Below are 3417 nucleotides of genomic sequence, written 5' to 3'. Positions count from 1 at the left end.
GTGTTACATAATCCAAAATGGTGAAGAAGTGGTTAATATTCAGAACCCGAAATATAGGTGCATGAGTGGAATTCAGGGAACGTTCCCTCCGGGTGTAAATGCAAAACAGTCAAAAACCCGCACTTTAAATGATCAGCTTCCACATCCGCAGGCAGCTAGATAGAAAGATGGATACCGTAGATAGCAGAGAGATGACATAGAAAGGAGACGGATAAATAGAATGATAGATCTACCTATTGTATATGTCTATTAGTCTATCTATCTGTTTCCTATTCATCTCTCTACCTCTGGTGTCTTCTATCTCATATCTATCTATGGTAGCTATCTATTTATCTACTTATCTGTCTTTTATCTATCTATCTGAGATAGATACACAGAGACCATAATGAATGATGACAGATGAATACCGTGGAGAGACAGATATGGGGTAGATAAGTAGATGGATAGATAAATAAATACAAAGATAGATAGCTGATATGAGATCAATAGGAGAGATTACTGGGAGGGGCTGGTGAGGATCCAGCGGTCATGGTGCACGTTGGCACCAATGAACAAATTAGAGGTCAATGGAGGGCCCTCAAAAATGATTTCAGGGACCTAGGGTCCAAGCTCAGGGCGCGGACCTCCAGGGTAGTTTTCTCGGAAATACTAACTGCACCTAAAGCCACACTAGAAAGGCAGCAGGATCTTAGGGAGGTAAACAAGTGGCTCCGGAGTTGGTGTAAGAAGGAGGGATTTGGGTTCCTGGAGAACTGGGCTGACTTTGCTACAGGCTCTACCGTAGGGACGGGCTGCATCTTAATGGGGAGGGGGCAGCTGTGCTGGGGGAAAAGATGGCTAGAAGGCTGGAGGAGTGTTTAAACTAGGGACTGGGGGGGAGGGTAAAATGAGAAATAGTGGGGTAGCCAGTGTAACTAGCGACCCGGGTCTAAGTAAGGGGAATGGGGGACGAGCAGGGGGTGCGGTTAGTACAGTTAGAACTGTTAGATCAGCCATAAGTACGAATAGCAACAAAACAAATTTAAAGAACAAAAAAAACTATAAATTGTATGACCACGAATGCACGAAGTCTGATCGGTAAAGTGGGCGAGCTTGAAGCGAGAATGACTGATGAAAACTATAATATAGTTGGAATAAGGGAAACATGGCTTGATGATAAGTGCGATTGGGTGGTGAATTTACAGGGTTACAACTTCAGAAGAGACCGTGAGGAACAGAAAGGGGGAGGGGCATGTCTGTACGTCAAATCTTACTTATGGCCAAGGCTACGGGAAGATATAGGTGCAGGAGAAGAACAGGTGGAAATGGGTAGAAATACAGGGAGGAAGAAATAACAAAATCCTGACCTAATTTGTTCATTAGTGCCAACGTGCACCGTGACCGCTGGATCCTCACCAGCGCCTCCCATATCTCATATCTGCCTATCTATCTATGGTCTCTGTCTATTTATCTCATATCTATCTATCCATGGTATCTATTTTTTTGTATCTATCTATTTCCTGTTTATCTCTCTATGGTATCTATCTTTCTCATATCTATCAATCCATCTATAGGCCCATTTACACGGGGCAATAATCGCTTAAAAAAAAAACCCGCTAAAAGGCAATCGTTTTAGCGATAATTGTTCCGTCTAAACGCGCGGCCATCATGCACTGCTAGCTGATCATTACATTCAGTCCAACCTAAAAAAGGGGAATTTTTTCTTACCGATAATTCCCTTTCTGGAAGACATCATGACAGCATACGCTGGAGGTTGCTCACCTGCTGACCTGAAGGGACAGGAAGAGGCAGAATATAAAAAGCACCTCCCCTCCACCAACACCAGTGCGTTCCAAATGACCACAGTGACCAGTTACTTAACCAGAAGGTGTGTTTTTATTGACATCACACACCTCAGAAAACAAAGTTAAAGCATACACATTACCTCATGTGTTGGACAAACTAGGGTAACCATGTTGGTAAGGGGGGGAAAAAAGCCCGTATGCTGTCATGATGTCTTCCAGAAAGGGAATTATCGGTAAGAAAAAATTCCCCTTTTCCCCATGACATCATGACAGCATACGCTGGAGGAATACCAAATAAGTGGCATGGGCTTTTTAGGGAGGGATTACGGCTTGGAGCACCTTCCTACCGAAGGATGCGTCCTGACTATATTTAAAGTCCAGCCTATAATGTTTGATGAAAGTATGGCCTGAAGTCCATGTGGCTGCGTTACAGATTTGCTCAATCGATGCGTGCGCTCTCTCCGCCCAAGAGGATGCCACTGCTCTCGTTGAGTGGGCCTTCAATCCTTCTGGAGGGGGGATGCCCTTGGCCTTGTAAGCCTCCTGGATGGCTCTCCTGAGCCACCTGGCGATCGCATCTTTAGAAGCGGCCTTTCCTTTGGCCTGCCCCTGAAATTGAACGAAAAGTTTGTCAGACTTCCTGAAACTTTCTGTTGCCTCGAGGTACGCTAGTACCGCTCTTTTGACGTCTATATTATGGAGCTTTTGTTCTTTTGCATTTTTGAAATTTTGGCAAAAGGCTGGAATAACTATTGGTTGGCCCCTGTGGAAATCTGACAATACTTTAGGCTGGAAGGATGGGTCTAAAGAAAAAACTATTTTATCCGGGTGGATAGTCATATATGGGGCCCTTCGTGAGAGGGCCTGGATTTCCCCCACGCGTCTGGCTGACGTAACTGCCACAAGCAGGGCTACCTTGTATGTCAGCCAGGCGATGGATAGATCCGTAATCGGTTCAAATGGGGGGTCGCATAAGGCCTGAAGGACTATGGTTAGATCCCAGGGTGGTGCCGTGGGCCGTGTGAATGGATGTAATCTGCTCGCCCCTCTAAGAAATCTCCTAATCCACCTGTGCTCCGCCAGCGCGAGATCGAAGAATGCCCCCAAGGCCGCAATTTGGACTTTGAGTGTATTCGGACTCAAACCTTTATCCAGGCCCGCCTGGAGAAAATCTAAGATTTTCCGGACGTCTGGCTGATCCAGCTGCTGGATGTCCTGGCCTAACCACTCCGAAAATTTTTTCCAGACTTTGGAGTAGATTTTGTGTGTCGAGGGTTTAAGGCTCTCGCTAATGGTGGAAATAACCTTAGGGGAAAGACCCTTTCCTAGGAACTTTACCCGCTCAAGCTCCAGGCCGTAAGCCTGAACTTGTGAACTTCCGGGTAAAGAAGAGGGCCCTGCGACCGTAGGTCCGGTCTTGTTGGAAGGTGGAAGGGCTCTCCCACTGACAGGGATCTCAGGAGGGGGAACCACGGTCTTTTGGGCCAATATGGTGCTACAAAAATTACTGTTAGGGTTGACTGCAGTAATTTCCTTAGCAGAAGCGGGATTAGTGGTAGAGGGGGAAAGGCATACGCTAGGTCCCAATCCCAGGGGTGAGAGAGAGCGTCCGTGCCCAGGGCCTGTTTCTCTG

The sequence above is a fragment of the Eleutherodactylus coqui genome, chromosome 10, assembly GCF_035609145.1.
Source record: "Eleutherodactylus coqui strain aEleCoq1 chromosome 10, aEleCoq1.hap1, whole genome shotgun sequence".
In the NCBI taxonomy this organism is placed as follows: domain Eukaryota; kingdom Metazoa; phylum Chordata; class Amphibia; order Anura; family Eleutherodactylidae; genus Eleutherodactylus; species Eleutherodactylus coqui.
This window is presented reverse-complemented; position numbering follows the sequence as displayed.